At 36.6% G+C, this 20,984-nt stretch overlaps 1 protein-coding gene across 3 annotated transcripts in view; it reads right to left on the reverse strand.

Annotated features, from left to right (window-relative positions):
* Positions 1-20,984, reverse strand: part of LOC150083141 (glutamate receptor ionotropic, NMDA 2B-like) — a 223,924-nt gene that overhangs the window by 68,221 nt on the left and 134,719 nt on the right. The gene's annotated exons all lie outside the window — the stretch shown is intronic.

Genomic DNA, 20,984 nt, shown 5'->3' on the forward strand with positions numbered 1-20,984 from the left:
TATTGCCCATACTCCAATAGCTGCCACTAACAAAACATCTAGGGCTTCAGCTACGATATAAAAATAACTTGGTCCGAGTACCAAGCTACAATCCCAAAACAAGAGTGCTCTTTATAGGCGAATTAGTCATATTTTGCCTCTTCTCACATTTTTTTTTCAATTAAAAGCTTCCAAAGCAGGAATCCAGAAAGGAAATGCATTTTTCTTTTCTTGTTTATATTTATTATTTGTACTAACCCAATTAACTTTATCAACCGCATGGTCACTGGTGGCACTGCTCCTTCCCTCACGTGGAGTGGCAGAAAACCTGAGAGCAGAAAATCCCTCTTCCAGGAGAAAATGGAGCAACAGTAGATTTTCGTACAGGTCACCACTAGAGCAAACAGTCTCTCAGAGTGAAACTTGCAAATTAGAATACGACCTCTCTCTTCCCAAAAGACTGAAAACGGACTTGAATAAACTAGAACCACCAGCATTTCTAATAATACATTCCTTGTCAACACAGCTGGTAAACAAGTTTTCTCCTTTTGTCATCCAGAGATGTCTTGAAAATGCGACAGGTTTACCAAAAAATAGTGAAACGACTCCTGTCAGGTGACTGGTTGGTTGAAACTATTCAAGCAGACTTTCTGGACTGCTATTGAAACTGTCTTCCATAAGTGGAATAATTCCAGTTAAATTCATGCCAAATAATACACAACTTCTCAAAGGAGTGATAAGCGAGTGGGATTTACTGAACGCCAGAAATAAAAATAATCATGGAATTGCAAGAACAAAAAAGTAACACAAGCAAAACGAAAAATGATCCGAAAGGACAATAATCTACACTTAGCATAATACTGACCTTCAGTACACCTAATTTATCAATCTCAATTAAACTAGAACCAAATTCCTTACGGCTTTTCTAATGCCAAAAAGTTAGTCATTCTCAAATAACATTCTGAGGCGAAACTACATATCCTAATTGTGGGTCAAAACACTGTTCACAAAGAGAAAGTACTGCAAAATCTCTGAAATTTCCAATTTGCAAAAGCCTTCACCCAGCATATTCGAAATCAAATCATGTGATCTGCGGAAAACTGAAAGAAAAATACAAAAGTATAAGATCGAAAATAAAGTCACATATCAAGAAGCAAGAATGGACGTCAGGTTAATCACGTTAATCACCAATCGTCAGGTTAATCACGTTAATCAAACTGTCGCAACTCAAATGGAGGTATCAATCCCGTCTGATGCATCCATTGCGGAATGGGCGCTATCTGTCTCATGACGCACATAATTCTACTTACAAACCAGGTTTACTTCGTGAAATCAGTAACACTCCTATCACAGTTCTGCCTAAACTCTCACCAAGTGATAAAATTACAAAGATCACAAAGGCAACATAACATTGCATTGACACAATCAAATTCAAACAGCATGGACGCCGAAGATATAATGGCACAAGATGAAACAGTACTTGATCTTCATGCAGAAGATGATATGGAGAACAGATGCCCAACCCATTCTCTGTCTGTCTGTTTCTTGTGGTGCGTTAATCCATCCAAATAATGCAGCACATTGTACAGTGGAACTGCAGAGGCTTAAGCAGCAATACCGATGATATCTACAATTTAATTTACCTATATAATCCAGTAGTCTTTTGCTTGCAAGAGACTAATGTAACTCTATAAATTAAAAATTTTACAACTTACAGTAACGAATAGAAATTCTTCAGTTTCTGCAAGTCGAAGCTGCGATTTCAGATAACTGTAAAATACCTACTAGAAACGTTCTGTTTAAGACCCACTTAGAAGCTGTTGCTGTTCGTGTAGCAGTGGGACAAAGGCTAACTCTAGTCTCCTTGTACCTTTCATCTGATAATATCATAAGTTGAAAGAACTAGAAGATCTTATAAAACAGATACCACCACCCTTTTGTCTCCTTGGCCCACGCCGCTTGGAAAAGACCTGAGAACTGAGTTCCGTCAATGATGCGATAAATTTTTACGTAGATGTCTTAGTTGGTCTCAGGCAAGGGCAGTACTGTTTATCCTCCCGGAAACTCAGGTTTTTCGTTCAGCAAACGGTTGTTGCTATTGGATTTTAGGAGCATTAGCGAGCAAGGCAGTGAATATGTAAATTGCGTGTGTTTTGCCTTCGATTTTCTGTTTGCTGGACGAAAAACCGGAGTTCCCGGGAGAAAAAACCGTGCTACCCTTACCTGAGACCGACTAACTCAGCCATGTTCTGAAAAAAGCCCATAAAGATTCCTCTCGTCATCGACGGGGCTCAAACCCAGGTCTTTTCCACCCGGCGTGGGGCGAGGGCCAGCAAAAAGCAAATCGACTCGTTTTCCCCTCTTTGAAACCAAATAATGCATTCTGACCACACAGAACACAGGAATTTACAGACATATTACCTCGAGCATTAAGGTCTAAGTTGCAGACGTGCCAAAAAGCCCAACAAGCAATAACAGATAGAGAAGTTACTAAACCAGCTGGACTTAACATTATTGAACACTGGTCATAATATTTATACTAATTTTCTGACTGAACTGTGCCAGCGGGATGTCAAATCACCGGAGTTTTTTAATTTATCCGATTGTTTTTGCGTTTGATACCGGATAACCGACGCATTTTTTGGCTTATAGGAAGTAGTACAACAAAATGCCGTTGACAATTGCAATTTTTTTATTAATAACATGAATTACATAAACAAATCGATAATATAAAAAGTATGTAAAATCAGTGTTATTTTAATCACATTTATTGCTTATTAAATAATTACAATTAAAACAAACAATATAAAGTTTGAAAATTTATTTTTTCAAAAAGTAGTACTTTAAGTTAACAAGTGCATCTAAAAGTTCGGGATTAATTCTATTTCTAATCTTAGTTTGTACAGCGGAGCACAGAAAAAATTCGTTCTGTACCAGTGGAAGTTGGCTTTACTGTTAGTAGAGCATTATGAAGATTTTACAAAGTTTTTGTGCGCTGTCCCGCGCTTTCAAAGAATTTCATTTCTTTCTGAATGTCATCAGTTTTCGAACAATTATTGGACTTAAAACAGCCGTCAATAGTCGCTCTTAATTCATCGACAAGTGATATATTTATGTCAGTGTTATTATTTGTTTCCGTACTATCCGTCATAGTAACATTATTTTCAGAAAGACTTGTATCCTTATTAGGAAATAGTCTCATAATGTTTTAGCAAATGGATATAAAACTGACTTTTGAACATCTTAGATCATCTTGATTATTTTTAGGCAGGTTTCCCATTTGTAAAAATTTCATTAGAGATATTAATTTTTTATTCCTGCTTTCGAAAATTTATTTTTTAATGCTTCTAACATTTTGATACTTAAATCATTACCTTATTTCTTCAAGTTTTGCAAACATGAATTTTAAAATACCTTCCGCAGTCATCAATGTCGTCGTTTCTTTGCTAAGTTCCACTACACCTAATTCTATCGGTTCTAAAATATTTTTTAATAATTCCATAGATTTGAAATCACTCTCGTAATATACATGATTTGTCCCATATCATGTAGAGCTTTTTTAATATAATTTTTAACAAGAACTACTCTTTCAAACATTGGAATTAATGAATTCCATCTAGTTTTCACATCTAGAAGTAACGGCAATTCTTTCCCCTTTCCTTCAATTATATATTTTTGAAAAATCGAATTTTTAAAAACTTTTATAAGTGCTTGGAAACGAGTTACAACTGTATTTAAATTTTCTGTTAACTCCACTTCATCATTATTCTGATACGAAATATCTAGACTATTTTCTAATTGTAAGTCATCATAAGAATCGGATACATCATAAGTTTCATCTTCATTAACCTCTTCGTCAAGTGATTCCTTTTTCTTTTGATAAAAAACATCAAGACAGCTAAGTGATTAGCGTGACTATAACATAACTGGTTCTCAACTCAAGTTAACAAACCATACTTTTGCATCACCTTTGCACCGTCATGTGTAGATGCAACATATCATTTTCAAATTCAATGCCGAATTCTTGTAGTTTATTCTTGACAATTTCTTTAGTGTGAAGGGCGTTGCAACTACCTTTTATGTAAATCAGTTCCAAATTATAATTACTTTTTTCTAGGTGTAAAGTCACGTTAAGATAACGCTTCATAGTAACACTAGTCCATTCTTCAACCGTTATGGTAATTTTGACATTATTGTTAATTAACTTTATGAATTTATGTTTTCTGTTTCAATTTTACCTCCTTACAAAATGAAACGATTAACTTTCTTACTGTTGCTCGACTCTGTGGCATTTCATAGCTCCTTTTCACGATAAATTCGCGAACAGCTCTAGAACTAGTTATTGCATTAATTGAAAAATTATCTTTCGCTGCACATTCAGACAATAGTTCGCCTAAACTTTCGCGTTTTATATATGTCAATATAGAACCGCTTTCAATTTTTTGTTTCTTTGGAAAGTCAGGAGTAGCAATGTCATCTTCTAATGTAATGTTGTGTTTGCGTAGATGATTTCACAGTCCTGTTTTGGAACCTCCTTTGCACTGTATAGTAACGGAACATTGAGAACAGCTCAATGTTCCGTCACTATACTGATCGGGTTTTTAAAATAATTCCATACTTCTGATTTCTTTAAATTCATCTTGAAAAACCCCTAAAATAATTTTAAATTAATTAATACAATAAAATATAAGACTGATATAAATTGAAACTCTGTTTCAAAAAAATTAAATCAAGGACTAATAAATGATCTAATAAAATATAAATGATCTAATAAAATATAAATGACTAATAAAAATGATCTCGTTGCGATATGCAAACAGTTCACTGCAGTCAAAATATCTAATGAATTGATTACGTACTTGATAATAAAACAACACCACTGTCATTCAATAAAAACAAATCATATCATATATAAAATAAAGAAACGATTTTAGCTCTATTTTTGTGTATAAATATTCGCTGTCATTCGATTACTTATATTTTATTTGTTATCTCTTAAAAGATACTGAAACACAACAGTATAACATAAAATATGCGCTCTTTCAGAAAATTATCTTATGAAAAACTAAAAATACAATCTTGTCAATTATGCAGTAGAGTACCATTCAAATTTTATAACGCACCAAAAAATAAGGAAATAACCGGTTACCGGACATTAATAATCGGTTATCAAATAGTTATAAATCTGCTCAAATAACTAGTTTCGGTTATAACCGGTTTGATATCCCTAGTGTCAGAAAATGACGTATCCATTCTCCCAGAATAGATCGGATAATTTTAAACAATCTACGCAATGGTGATAATTCCCCAATTGTATTCAAAATTCAACCTTACAATCCTATGCCGTGATAATCGGGTAAAAGGGAGATTCCCTAAATCAGATTGGATAAAATAAAAAAATACTTTTTTTAAGGCGCATCAGCGACTTAGACCATATTGCTTCGTATAGATCGAGGGTTTAGTGTCAGATAATATTAAATACAAAATTGCATTTTTGTTTTGAGACAACTTTAGTTTTACTTTATACAAATAACGATGCATATCATGTCATAGAAATGTATTTGTCTAGTAGTTTGCAAGTTAACTTGGGCTATAAGCACATTTCCGGTAAACCAAGAAAATGTCAAATGACTTTTTTTTGGTTAATTTCAAAAACGGTTGCTACAAAATGATTTTGTAGTTAACGTTGTCTGACACTCAACCCTCGATATTATGTCTGTAAATTGGGTATGTGCTATTGTATGTTTTTTACCCTCGCCTGGGACCAACTAATTCAGCCATGTTGCGAAAAAGGCCCATAAAAATTCTTCGCATCATTGACTAGATTCGAACTAGTGTCTTTTTCACCCGGTGTGGCGAGGAGGGTGATTATACCAATTGTTCTCCCCAAGAGGGCTGGGAATATTCAATCTACGCTTCCTTTGACAGTCATTTATCAAACCACAGCCAAATGGAGATCTCTGATCACATTTCAGAGCACACACTGGCCGCAGCTGCTGAAGAAATAGCTCAGTCTTCTGCCTTCAAACATAAAAATGTTAAACACCAGCCGAATGAAGCTAGTACCAAACCTAAAAAAGAAAAAAAAAATTGGGCTGGAACCTGTTACCTAGATTTCCAACCACCAGCAACCTGGCATAAAGCAAAAACACAAGTTAGAAGGAAAGTCAAAAAAGACTCATGGATATACTTCGCCACGACTATCACAAATCGACAACTAAATGGTAAATATCTATCGATTTCTGCTCCAATGTTAACCAAAAATAGACAGGAAATATCTCTTGAAGAAATAGGTAACGGCCTTGCAGAATCTCTCTCTCTCAAACTTCTTCCACGTTGGCATACGACAATATTTTCTACATATCAAAGCGTTAGCAGAAAGGTACACGGTAAATTTACATACTGTCCAACCTTTTTCCTGCAATTAGTCCTTTTTCCTTTTTAATCTATTTGAGCTCCAAGCAGGGCTAAATAAATCACCCAAAAGCGCAGTGGGACCCAATGGAACCTTTTATGTAACGCTGAACCAAATAAACAGTACAACCTTGAATCTACTTTTAGCATTCTATAACCAAGTAAAAGCCGAAACTAACATCCGCAATGCTTTTGGTCAAAAATGAGCATCTTGTAATGCCGACACTACCTGTAGGTATGATATACAACAAGAACTTTACTCCCTAGGGTTTTCAAGGACAACAACCGCAATTCATTCAGAATTTTTTTCATCACAGAACAACCTCCACTTCTCTTTAGAAGGAAAATGCTGCTCTTTAATTATGCAGCCCCTCCCGTATGACCGTTAATTTTAAAACCCGAAAGGAAAATGTTCTGTAATAGAAAACTCACTGAAAATAGACTCACTGACATTAGATTAAAATATTTTATGCACATCTGGAACTTCTATTCTGACAATACACATTAAGAGACCGTTGTACCTGCTCCCTAAATCTCCCACTCTGATACTTTTTTCAACAATGTGAAAATAAAACCTTTGGCATATCAAAATATTAAGCAACTTCGTAATGGCCATGTTCTCAACCAGCCTAATATATACTGACGGCTCGAAAACAAACTCTGCTGTTGGTACCACTGCTGTCCTTCTTCTTTTACTTTCCTCACATCACTGCCGGTTGAATGTAGTCGCTGTACTGCAGAATTACATGCAATTAAATTGCCTTAGAGAATATTAACACCTTTCACAAAGCCAGAAGTGCACTAGACAATAAATGTTTAATCTGTCATCCCATCATAAAACAAATTAATTTCCATATAAATCATCTAAGGGACGACAATCACTCAGTGAAATTTTGCTGTATCCCAGAGCATGCCGGTATTACTGGTAATGAGAGTGCAGATCAAGCAGCCAACCAACCAAACGCAACTAACATATAGAGATTTTAGGCATATAAAAAGGTTCTATACCCCTCAATGGCTAGAAATTTGGAATTCGCAGATGAACAATAAATTTCTAGAAATTGTAAGATAATTGTAGATCTTACAAATTAAAATAGAAATATTTGTTTTGCTAAAATAAATCCAGGAAGAGCAATGGAAAGTGAAAATTAGTATTAATGCCCGAGTATTGATTTAAAGATAATAAGTATTAAGATAAAATATTTAGGTCGAATGTAAAAAAGGTTAAAGTTGGAAGAACACTGGAATTAGTAATGGACAGTTTTAAGCGTGGGAATTAAATTAGCGGCTAAATGGAGACAATTTTGAGTAATATAAGAGAGCAAACAGAGACAGCAGGACTAGGTCTACCTAGTCCTGCTGAGGGTGCCATTTCAGAACAGGCGAGAAAGGGTCTTTTTTTTTTTTTATGAAAACTCCAAACACGAGAGGTATTACAACCTATAGTGCTTAGTACCGTGCTTGGGTTGACAGTTGGGAAGAGGAAAGAAGATATTTGTTTACATTGGACTTGAACTTCTGTAGACTGTAATTTTCAGGAAATACGTATGAAGGAAGGTTGTTTCAGAAAACGGCAGTTGAATGAATAAACGAGGAAGATGAAAAGTTGGTTCTGTGAGTTTGAAGTTGGACAGTAAATGGATGTTGGCTGGTGGCGACACGTGTTCGGATTGTTTTGAAAGAGAGAGCGGGAATTATAGAAGCCAATTCAGAAGAACAGTGCCCATGGAAGTATCTGTAGAAGAGGCAAGCAGCAGAAACAGGACGTCTATGAGACAGCGAGTGGAGACACTCTGTTAGAGATGAATCATTAATTAACCTAACTGCCCTCTTCTGAACGGAATCAAGAAGCCTCAGAGAAGTTTTGGGGGCACCATCCCAGATGTCGAAACAATATTCCATGGTATGGCGGATTTGCGATTTTTAAAGAGTGAACAGCTGTTTGGAAGAAAAGTAACGCCGAGAGCTAAAGAGAAAACCAAGTTTTTTTAGATGCAGAGAAAGCAATATTTGTAATGTGCTTGTGCCAAGAGAGATTAGAAGTCAGAGTAATCCCCAAAAGAGATATCATTTTGCCTAGAAATCGAAGTGTCACCAAAGATAAGCATAGGAGCAGAAGAATCCTTTTTCTCAGATATAAGACAAGACTGAGTTTTAGAAGGATTGAAATCAACTAAGTTGTCTTTGTCCCTCCTGGAGATCGGCATTTAAGGAATTGGTAGCGGATTTCCGAGAAGTTGAAGCTGATTGAGCAGGGCAAGGTTTCTCAAAATGGAAAGTGGAATGCAATGTGCTAAGATCGGCAAAACTATGGATAGGATTTCCAGTCAATGGAAGAAGGTCATTAAAGAGCTGGGAGAAGGAACTGAACCTTGTGGGACACCAGCATTAGTGGCGAAGTTAAAAGATAGAGAACCATCTACCATCACCCTCAGTGAATGATCAGAGAGAAAACTGGGTAACCAATTACAAAAAACAGTTGGAAAACTATAAGATGGAAGCTTGTTTAGAAGACAATTATGCCAAACACGATCGAAAGCCTTTGAGATGTCAAGAGCAACTGCTTGTGTTTCCCCGAACTTTTCCATTGAATTAGTCCATAAATGGGTAACATAAGCCAGAATATCACCAGTGGATCGACACTGATGGAATTCATACTGGCGATCGTTGATCAGACGACAGGTTTCTAGGTAGTTTAAGAGTTGGCGGTTAATTGATTTCTCCATTACTTTAGAAAGAGTAGAAGTAATTGCAATGGGACGATAATTGGATGGGAGGGATTTGTCACTCTTTTTAGGAATTGGCTGGATATGAGCAAATTTCCAAGCAGAAGGAAAAACACCTTTGGAATAAGAAAGTGAAAAAAAAGGCGGCGAAGAAGAGGAGTAAGTTCAGGAGCACAGGTTTTGAGAACAAGTGGAGAAATCCATCGGGATTTCTCCACTTGTTCTCAAAACCTATATCATTAATTTAGGCCAGGTGCCAAAATAGCATAACATACCAGATGATGTGTAAAGAGAGAAATTTTATTTATAGAGAAACCTCAAAAGTAAAGAGGGATGGCCAAGGTGATAACTAGAGAGTAATTAAGGTAGAATGATTTTTAATAAATATTACTGACGTAAGCGGATACCAGTTGTAACAAATTTCATGGGTTTAAAGCCAAGAGATCTAACTAAGTAATAAGAGTTGAAATGAGTTTTACTGATGATAGTGATAAAAATTGGTAATGGCAGAGAATGATTGAGTAATCATCGAGGATTCATATTAAGTAAAATACAACTGATAAAACTGATGCTATTAATTTGTAAATTCAGAATAGTTGATAGTGTATTGTATTGTACTGTAGTACTGTTCAAATATATGGAAATTGGTATGCGTGTATATATGTAGTATATTTTTTATGTAAATACTGTATATAATGTTCTTTAAAGGTTTGTAAATTTTTGTAAATAAATGTGTGTTTTTAATGTGCTAACACCCGCCTTACACGCCCTAGAATCCAGAATTTTCTGAGAATTGCAGTCAGATTTGCGTATGTGGCTTGGGACCTCAGTTGGGTGGAGGTCTGGAGCAAAAGGAAAACAAAAACATAACCCCCACAAAATCACTATTCTAACTTCAGGAAAAACACAGGAAGAAGTTAAACTAGCACGATTTCGCATAGGGCATACACACCCAACCAATATATTTCTTCTCATGGAGACGACGTCCTTTATGCATGCATTATTCACTGTTAAACACATACTCTTAGATTGCACTTACTCTTCCCATATCAGAAAAATTACTTTTCGCTCTCTCTCAAAATTACTCACATAATTGGAAACAGTGCAAATCTTGATAAACTTTACCTTCCTTTAAGAAAATAAGCATATATATGATCGCCTCTAAAGACCGCATATATATGACCGCATATATATGATCGACTTACATTATAGAATCATAATATAGGAATAGGAACGTTTTGGCCTCAGTTGCTCTTGGGTTCTTAAACATTCATACCACTGCCTCTATGGAATATAATGGAAAATAATTAAGTGCCGGATTTCTGTTTGTCCGATTTTAATTAAATTTGAGAAAGTTCGACAAATCTTTTTAAAATATTTAATATAAAATTTCGTGATAATTCTTCCATCTAGAGTTCAGTTATTACATGCGACTGAAAGAGAGACAGAGAGACGGACATAGCGAAGAAAATAGGCGCTTATGTATATATATTCGAAGAGCCTAAAAACGAACACGTCTCAAAGAAAGGAGACTGAACTTTTTATACAGATTAGCCAATTAAAATGAATCCCATTTTCAATATTCCAGTTAAAATATAACCCAGAGTGCAGTGCAATTTATCAGAAACGTATACAGATTTTAATTAAAACTATTGTTATAGAATGTAAGGGAAGTGCCTTTTTTGCTCACTTAGACAATATTCACTCTGTCCAGAGTGTCTGATGATACTCTACGAAGCGTAGTCCATCAATGGAAGAACGTAGTTTTCAGAGCTTTGCTTCCGTTAACCCAAAGTATGTGGGTTGTTTGTGTAAGCTTTATTCCTCAGTGCATCAAACAGCTAAAAATTCAGAGATCACAGATCTGGCAACCGAGGAGGCCATAAAACCCCACGCAATAATGCGATCGTTAAAGAACTCCGTCAGCAGATTCACTGACGTGTGGCGGTCTGCAGTCGTTCCGTCCTGCTGGAACTAGTACTATTGTTCATCCTCTTTAAGCATTCATATGAACTGTTGAATAACATCATAGTGCACGCAGCCGTAACAGTCTGATTACAGAAAATTGACCTTCTAATCCTCTTACGTTAGATAATACACTACACACCAACCTCTTTCTGAGCGCAAGGGTCCTTTTAATATTACGAGGATTTTTGCTCACCATTTTTTCCAGAACATTTATTCCTGGACGAACAAAACGGTGAAAAATCAGAGTATGCTACCCCGTAGAGTTACGTTTGGCTGTTTGAGTTCGTATTGAACCGAACAGCAGATGCATGCATCTTCAGCTGTTTTATGGCTCGACGTTCACTCTTGTATGACAATTAAGACGGTTTTCGAAACCAGTAGAGATATTACAGATCTCAAAAGAGCTTATTGCAGTTTAGCTTCTATGAAACCATTGGCTTGCAGTTATGTCTAACATCATGCATACGATCCGTATTCGTTGAAACTCTGTATGTTGCGACGGAAGACTGTCTCGTTTGGTGGTTGTTGTTGTTGTGGGATTTATTGGCGCAAGGGCTGCTATGGCCAAATTGCGCCTGTGTCGTTTGGTACAGTGCATATTTATATTTGAATCTTTATTTGGTATTGAACAAATGATTTGGATATTAAGTAAAATAAACAAGCTAAACACGTGTTCTTCTCGGATTAAACATTCTTCTGTTAGGTTACGGGAACACTACGATTCTTTTCTCGTAAACAGGCTCTTTTTACTGCTGTTGCTGGGATATTGAGAGTTAATTGCATCGAAATTGCATTAGTTACCCAGAACGATCATGAATGTAGATATTCGAGGGACGTTTTAACAAAGAGCGTTGAAACATACCAAATTTTCCACCTTCCTATCTAGACAACTTCTTCAGGAATTTAATTTCCCGCCTCCCCCTCTTGTACAAGTTTTGCAGCAAGATTAACTTCATGGTGAAACAAACGACAGGAGAATCACTTTCACATCTGGGATTTCTGTTGAATTAAAGCTTCGCCAGTCTATCTCTGGAATTCACCTAAGCTAACTTAACCTGAATAGACTCGTAAAATTTGATCAACACTCACCAAAGCCTATAATACGGCTAATTTAATAACCTTAATCTGGCTGCAGAGTAATGGTAACAACAAAAATACAGATAGATTCATTTAAGAAAAATTGTGCTTATGTACAAATGTGAACTTCGGTGTCTATAAATTTGATAATTATTCATTTAAATTTTTAATTTCAACCTTGAATTAACTTTCTATCTAGTAAAGGCTCCTTTGTTCTGTATTCTGGGGTCTCTGTTGATCTTATATACTCAATTTGAGATTATTATTATAAGAGTTCTGGCTGTGATATATATATATATATATATATATATATATATATATATATATAAAGGGTGTCTCAAAGATACATGGCATAAATGAGTTCCTCATATGTAGACAATAAAAATATTTTATATCAACATAGTTCCGGAAATGCTTGGTTCCCGAGTTATTTACCGGAATGTCTTATATCCCGCAGGTGATTTCCTTCATCACAAGGTACTGACAGAATCTGGTGGTTTTCCATCCTAACCATGTACTCAAGGTTGAAATTAAAAATTTAAATGAATAATTATCAAATTTATAGACACCGAAGTTCACATTTGTACATAAGCACAATTTTTCTTAAATGAATCTATCTGTATTTTTGTTGTTGTTAAATCAGGAGCAACGGGATATGCACTTTATCCAGACGGCAATGCTGTGGAGGCTCGTCGTTTGCACCACAAAAGGTTCCCAGAACGAAGATGTCCAGACAGGAAAACGTTTGAACGTATCCATCGCTGCCTTTGTGAACATGGGACCTTTACACTTCGTGCTGTCAACAGAGTCGACCAAGATCTACGACTCCTGAAGTAGAGGAGGAGATTTTGGATGTTGTGCATGCCACTCCTGGAATCAGCACACGCATGTTTGTTTTCCTGTCTGGACACCTTCGTTCTAGGAACCTTTCGTGGTACAAACGATGAGCCTCCAGAGCATTGCCCTCCACCAAACCGTACATAAAGTGTATATCCGTTTGCTCTTGATTTGAGTACATGGTCGGAATGGAAAACCACCAGATTCTGTGAGTACCTTGTGATGAAAGAAATCACCTGCGGGAGATACGACATTCAAGTTAATAACTCGGGAACCAAGAATTTCCGTAACTATGTTGATATAAGATATTTTTATTGTCTACATATGAGGAACTCATTCCTGAAGTTATGCCGTGTATTTTTGAGACACCCTGTATATATATGGGGGGGGGGGGGTTGGGGGTTTAGAATTTATAGTTTCGCCTTTGTGAGTTCCATTACGTCGTATGTGACCCTAATTGAATTAAACAAAATAAAGGTAGCATGAACTTCTTGAGGGCAAAAAAAAGATCGTTCCTATGAAAAAATGTCGTTCCAGAGAAAACATTCCATCCCTTCAACTGCAATATTTGAGAAAAGTAAAGTCATGTTTCCCAACGTAAATATCGTTACAATTGTATTTGATTTTTACGGACAAGGGCCGTATGCAAATTAATCGAATCTTTTTCTGTTCTTCGGATAAATCAAATCGTCTGAGATAAAGAATCTGACAGAAGCTTGGATCCTTTACTCTCCTATCGGAGACCAAAGAAGCCTAGAGTGTGAATACGAGTATGACTTCATTTTCCCGATAGCTTTAGAGGACATCGTTGAAAAATTTTTGAAGATGAAATCGAGGGTAAAGCATTTTTCACCTCATTCCGTTAAAATAAAGTGCCAAACTCTGTTGCTGTCAAAGGGCTCATAGGTATTCAAGTTTTTCATTTTTTTGCTTTTCAAGATATACACAAGCTTTGAATTTTTGTACCTTCATGTTATTCCAAATAACCATCATTATTCAATTCTTCCAAAAGGAAGAGAGGGGTAGAGAAGAAACTCTCCATGAGGCGGGGCATAAATCAAGGTCTCTGTCGAAGGCACGGGATAAGTGTACAAAGTCTAGAAATTCAATAAGAACCGAGGTTGCTGTTTTAGATCGTTTTTGGAACAAATCCAAACTGTTTTGCTTATAAAGATTCGTTCGCTAATGTAAAAAAGGCAATAAATAAGTTTATATTCATATACCTGGTATATAAATATGTTTATATTTATATACAAGGTTTTCGTAAATCATTGATATTACTGTTGGTTTTTAAAAGATTACTGGGTTATATGGGCGCATGTATTTTGTTAGAACACTTGATTAGGGCACCGAATATCAGTTCTGGTATCCTATCTGCTTCATTATTAGGGAGATACATCGAAAAAGAACAAATGGTAACAAGCGTAAAAAGTAATTACCCATAATTGCCGAACAGGCGATGGAGTAGAGTGTCGGAGTAAAAGGAAGTCAAGAAAATAACTAAGTTAGATTAGTTAACATAAATAAAAACAGAAACCATTGATTGAAGAATCTATAATAATAAATAACATCTGTAAACAAGTAACAATTACGTGATTACATAAGAGAGAAAGTTTTCAAAAAAAAATCATGAAGAGCAGAATCCCAAGACCAAATCATGAAGAGCAGAATATTTGGAAGAATCCCAAGGTTCTTTGGCACATTGGCGGAGAATATGGCCGTAGATTTTCAGAAAACGTAGGCAGCGTATATTAATCAGAAAGGAATCTGTTGCGTGGAGCTCTCATAATCTGGCAATCGGTTGATGCATATCTGGTATTGATTCATTCAACGTACATTACAAAACTGTTGATCAAATATCTGGTTCCTGTTATCTCACCAATGAAGCTTCTCACGACACCGTCATGACAAAGAGATCCGGAATGGAAAGAATCTAACCACGAGTCGTAACCCTCTCGGAAATATTTCCAGTGTTGGATTCACTGTTGGCAAGATGGGATTGGTCATTGGCAGATGCCCCAAATTTGGATTCGCATCTGTCTCCCTGAGCATCAGAGAACGTAGATTTTGTTTGAGTATTGGTTGCTGTTGTTGTTGGGTTTAAGAGCATCAGCGACTGAGGCCCTATTGCTCCGTGTATACTTCTGTACATTGAATGTGTTCGCTGGTCGATTATCTGTTTGCTGGACGAAAATCATGCTCCCCTCGCCTGAGATCGACTAACTTAACCACGTTGTGAAAAAGGTCTATAAAAATTCCTCACGTCATCGACGGGACTGGAACTCGAATCTTTTCCACTCGGTGTGGGGAAGGACGGCTATTCTACCGACTGTGCTGCCTGCCCTCGATAAAAATATTGTTGTGTTTTAAGAAGTTGGTGATGGAAATATTCCTGTTGAGCGGCGTGATGAAAAGGGAGATAATATCTAAAACAATTTATTTCAACATCTGGTATTCAGATCATTGCACTTCGATAATGAAAAATCCTTGGAGGTCGGGAAATAGATGCATGGATAACTCTATAACTGCACCGATCGGACGTTAGAATATATGTATTATTATAGAAATATACAGTTAAAATCAAAATAATACCGATTAAAAACACTGTAATAAAATCTTTAAAATATACTAAGTAAAAAGCGCTAAAATACAATAATAAAATCTAAAAAGCTTAGGAGCTTGGCATCTGTGTGGCCTTTACAAACTGTAAAAGTTACATTAGGGTAATTCAGTATAAATGCATGACGACAACGGTATGTAGACGACAAGAAATGTGAAAGGGAGAATTAGTGCCAGATAGTATAAAAGGAAAGGTTGAAAATATGGAGGAAAGAAGGAAGGTAGTAGTTCCCAAATGTACCTAGGTTGATGTAACCCATCGGTCATTCGGGTACTACCAAAAAGTGGAAGATGAGGAAGGGAGGATCAGAGAAAAGAAGACAATGAAGAGGTGCTGCAGGAGTTGGGCAATTTGCCCAACCAGTGATTCACATATGAGATGCATGCGCACACCATCGTTTACGAGTGGATTCCAACTAGTGACGAATATTAATGCTTGCAATGTCAACAATTTGAACATCACTTGGCAGGAGGTTCTGCAGAGCATGCAAGATTTATTGGGTCAAATTAGAATACTCAATGGAACCAATACACAAGTAGTTTTTTTAAGGGGTCCTGCGGACGACGCATGCCTTCGTCGATAGAGCTCGCATTATACTCTCTACATACAATGCCATAAATAACCCCCCCCCCCCTTTTTATGCATTATAGTATATGGTTCTTGATGAGAGGGTGCACAATTGTAGTTTTCTGCCAGAAATTTCACAGTGTTAATATTATCGAGCAAATTCTAGCAATTCTTCAGGATATATCGGGTAGAAAGGAATGCGAGCCGCACCAGTTATTCTGTTTGAGTTCGATCCAAGGGAGTTGACAGCGGCGAAAACTCAGTATTCGTGTATTTCAAGTAAAAACAACTCCCAGTAGTTTAAAGAGTCCTGGAAAGTCACATTTCTGGAAAGGTCGTCAGCTCTTTATTTCCATGAATCTTCCTGTTTCCGACTGACAATGCATATAAATCGTCTGGAGGACCGCTTAAAAGACCATATTGAGAATTCTGGTTGGGAATTCTGGTTTTGCCCAATCAGCGATAGCAGTGCATTATTAAGCAGGAGAGCCATACCTCCTGTTAAATGATATTGAGATTATTGATAAGTCACATTATTTCAACGTCCGTCGCTGGTTGGAATCCGCCCACAAATTCCGCACTAGACAAACTCTGATTATATGTGATGGTATGCATATGCATACCATCTTTGGTGATTCTTGAGTTTGGAGGTCGAAGCCCATGAACTTCTCTTCCTCGTCCTTCCCTTCCTTTCCATTAATGATTCGAGGTTACCTTAATATCAGTAAATTCGGGAACCACCTCTCTTTCTTCCCTTCCTCCCTTTCTTTACTTTTATTCTATCTAACACTCCCAATCCCTTCGGATTTTTCCCTCTTTTCCCCTTCTCATTTCCTGACGTATACAAGGTTGTTAAAATCTATCCCTATATAGAGGGCTCTGGGGCGAGTTCTAAGGCTCGTACTGAAGAGAAATTTGGACAACAGGTACAATAAACAATGCGCCCACCAGTTATTGGCAAAAAAAAAGTTACAAAATTTGTCACTATATGGCGCTGTGGCAATACAAATTACTTGAACAGCGCTACAATTGTTCGATGTGTCCCCCATTTTGGTCAACAACAGTTTCCATTCGAAGAACAGCATGTTCTACAGCAGAACGTAACATGTCAACTGGAACACATGACATCTAATGCTGCTGTCCTTCAGATCTGCCAGAGTTTGACATCCTTCCCGATACACTTGCTTCTTCAAAAAACCCCACAACCAGAAGTAGCATGGGTTGAGGTCCGATGATCGGGGGTGGCCAAGATTTCTGGAAACAACGGCTGATGACCTGTTCGTCTGTGAAGTGCTGCCTTAGCAATCTTCGGACATAACGGTAGCTGTGGGGTGGTCCATCATCTTGCAATACCAGAACTGCAGCAACCACGTTGCTGCAGCTCTGGTATTGCGAAATTTGCCAACATTTCATAATATCGCTGTCCAGTGACGAAACAGGTGCGGGGACCAGTCGGCGTTACCTGTTCAAAAAAAATATGGGCCAATCATGAATGTGGCCGTAAATCCATACCACACTGTCACTTTTGGAGAATGCAACGGGACCTCTTGGACAACTCGAGAGCTTTCTGTTGCCCAAATGCGACAGTTATGCGTATTCACTTGTCCATTTAAGCAGAAGTGAGCTTCATCACTCCAAAGGATGTTCCATAGCCAAGTGATATCCACTGCCATTCGCGCTTGAAACTGAAGTACGTATGTGAAACGAATATTTGTATCACCATGCTTTAGCTTCTGTAGTGCGTGCATCATGTAAGGATAGTACCGCAACACCTGACGAATTACTAGCCTTACAGTGGAATACGGCATGCCCATTTCACTTCACTTGAAACAGCTCACACACGCGCACTACCACATGGAGATTGACTTGATAAATCCACGATAGCCATAGCCACATCTTCAACACGAGAGTAGTCCACTCGTTTTCGACTTCTACCTGGTTGATCACGAAGATGTCCTGTCGCTTCAAATTTCGCAATCATGTTGCGGACAGGACAAACAGTCATAGGTCCACGCCTTCTGACGCCGGAATTCGCTGATAGCCGCAGCTGCATCGTTGCTGTTCTGATAGTACAGCTTCACTAATAGCGCCTTTTCCTCCAATGTTGTTGGTATTGCTGCTGTAGTGCAGGCAAACATCTACTGTATGATTTTGAAAATACTGCTTTGCTTTTATACAGTACAGTAGAGCTGAGTAGTGGCAATAACTTACGATTATGAAAATAACTTACGTTATTTGCATAATCATAAATAACGTAAGTACCTGTTGTCCAAAGTTCTCTTCAGTGTGAGCTTGAGAACTCGCTCCAGAGCACTCTACATAGGGATACGTTAATTTTAACACTGTATATTTAAAAAAAATAAAAACTGTATATTTCCTTAACTGTATAAAAGAGGAGCATTTAATTTCAATGCAGTCTGCCTTACAAACTGGAGATCTAATATATCGAATCAGTGCATGAAAATATCATTTTATCCCAATGCCTCAGGATTGATTCCATTTGCAATAAAAATAAAACCTGTGCAGCAAACATAATAGCATTGTACAATAAGTTAATAAATAATAATTTCCCTATCGCTTACCCGAAATTCCACTTCTGAAAGGCAATAAATATAATTGCCTTATTATATAATATAATAAATAAAAAAATATTTCCAGAACCCATTGCTTCAATATAATTACCATAGTTTACCGATTTAGAGCCATGTGTGTTATGTACATAGGATACGCTTTGCTTTCTTCGTGACTTACGGCTTAGAAAACTTGTACCCACCGGGCTGAAAATTATAGTATATCATTTATTTTGTTTTATTTTATTTTATTTTATAATAACACTGTATAGTTCACGCTAAGGTGACATGAAAATTCAGCTCAGGGTCCTACTATAGGAAGGGATTTGCGATCCCGGTCTTGCTTTCTTCGTGACTTACGGCTTAGAAAACTTGTACCCACCGGGCTGAAAATTATAGTATATCATTTATTTTGTTATGTACATAGGATACGCTTTGCTTTCTTCGTGACTTACGGCTTAGAAAACTTGTACCCACCGGGCTGAAAATTATAGTATATCATTTATTTTGTTTTATTTTATTTTATTTTATAATAACACTGTATAGTTCACGCTAAGGTGACATGAAAATTCAGCTCAGGGTCCTACTATAGGAAGGGATTTGCGATCCCGGTCTTGCTTTCTTCGTGACTTACGGCTTAGAAAACTTGTACCCACCGGGCTGAAAATTATAGTATATCATTTATTTTGTTATGTACATAGGATACGCTTTGCTTTCTTCGTGACTTACGGCTTAGAAAACTTGTACCCACCGGGCTGAAAATTATAGTATATCATTTATTTTGTTTTATTTTATTTTATTTTATAATAACACTGTATAGTTCACGCTAAGGTGACATGAAAATTCAGCTCAGGGTCCTACTATAGGAAGGGATTTGCGATCCCGGTCTTGCCCGAGCTACGACTTATTTTTTGCATCGTCTTTAAGCTCTCCCACACACTGGGCTTATTTATCCGAAATTAGTGTATTCCGAAGATGTAGGAGAAACTTATTCTTATTTGTACTACTATAATTTCGCTTTCATGGAGTTCAGGTACTATTATTCCTACTATATTAGTTTTTATTCCTCTTACTATCCGTATGTTTTTCTTTGCTTTAACTTAATTTTAACTAATTGGCTATTTACAGGCGTTTTGCCGCTTCCATCACATAGGAGTCACCACATGCACATTAACTCTCACTAGAGGGATTTACATTTCTTTCATGACGACTGTTGTTGTTACTACGTCGCGTTTTTGGATTACGGTAGATATGCCTTATGCTTCACATTTATTCTTATTTTAATTATTAAATTACGTTCTCTTTCGGGTGAACGATGTTTAATATGTGCTTGCATTAATACTTATATTGTCTTTCTTTTGATTCTAAATTTTTAATTACATTTTATGGTTTAGATTCAAATTACTTAATCTCTAAATTTATTACTATTATTATTTTATTAGAAGATGAAATGCACAAGGCATAATTTCTTATGGGTTTAGGTAATTAGCTATACAATATCGGTGTAGATACACCACAGTTTACCCATAAATTTGAACGACGTATTTAGTGTACCAGCTATCTCGTGAAGGCACCCACAATATGAAATACAATTAAAACATTGGTCTTTACACTATATACCTAGTTCAAATTTATGGGTAAACAATGATGTATCTACACCGATATTATATAGATTATTATTTTATATAAATTAACAGATATTGATCATTACAGAAGCAGAACTTCTTGTCGTTTTTTGCCCTCAGTCTGGGTGGTTGGCCACAGAAGAAGTCACCTAGATTGTGTATATATTTTAATTTATATTCTCTTCTTTCCCCTTACAATAAGTTAATAAATAATAATAATAAATAAATATATATATATATATATATATATATATATCTCAACATCATCGATCAATTTGTACTCACTGCTATATATGTAACTTTCGTATTTGATATAGGCACTATATAAATGCCGAGAACTCCTGTGTTTTTAGATTTTATTTCTAGCGATTTTAAACTAGTATATATCAACATTTAATTGTATGTCTTTAATCACTGCCATTTTAATTGTATATATGTAGAATAAATATATGCTGAAGCCTGGTCGGCGTAGTCAAAAATTATTCATACATAGTGCTTTGATACGGTAAGGCTGCTACTCTGATTTCAGAGATGCCGATGAGGTCAGTCAGTGTTGGATAGATGATTTGAGAGGCGAATCTCGTGGTTGTTAGCAGTTCTT

The sequence above is a fragment of the Mastigoproctus giganteus genome, chromosome 7 (assembly GCF_048544385.1).
Source record: "Mastigoproctus giganteus isolate SK-2022 chromosome 7, ASM4854438v1, whole genome shotgun sequence".
Lineage (NCBI taxonomy): Eukaryota > Metazoa > Arthropoda > Arachnida > Uropygi > Thelyphonidae > Mastigoproctus > Mastigoproctus giganteus.